Genomic DNA, 372 nt, shown 5'->3' with positions numbered 1-372 from the left:
GCTACAGCGATCACTTTCTTTTTCGTCGAAGGACAAGACTGAAACCACACCAGCTATTGTGTCTTCTTTGACATCATCACATTGTCTTTTCCTAACGGGGAGAAGTCATTTTGATCCTTGCAACAGGTCTCTTGAGCGCTGCAAATGCAACCTCCCTCAGGGCAGCCACCACGCGCGCTTCCTCCACTGACAGTTCCGGCAACAATCCGGTTTCTGTGGAAAATGGACGTCGTTATTGCAAACTGGCAACTCGAGACCTCCTGATTCCAGCTGAGTCACTCCGCTCGGCCATCGACCCTTCGCTTCATAAACTACTAACTTATATTTCGACTCTCACTGTTCACATGTTGAAATATCGAAGTACTTTGAGAT

Source organism: Penaeus monodon, chromosome 23 (assembly GCF_015228065.2).
Source record: "Penaeus monodon isolate SGIC_2016 chromosome 23, NSTDA_Pmon_1, whole genome shotgun sequence".
Classification (NCBI taxonomy): Eukaryota; Metazoa; Arthropoda; class Malacostraca; order Decapoda; family Penaeidae; genus Penaeus; species Penaeus monodon.
This window is presented reverse-complemented; position numbering follows the sequence as displayed.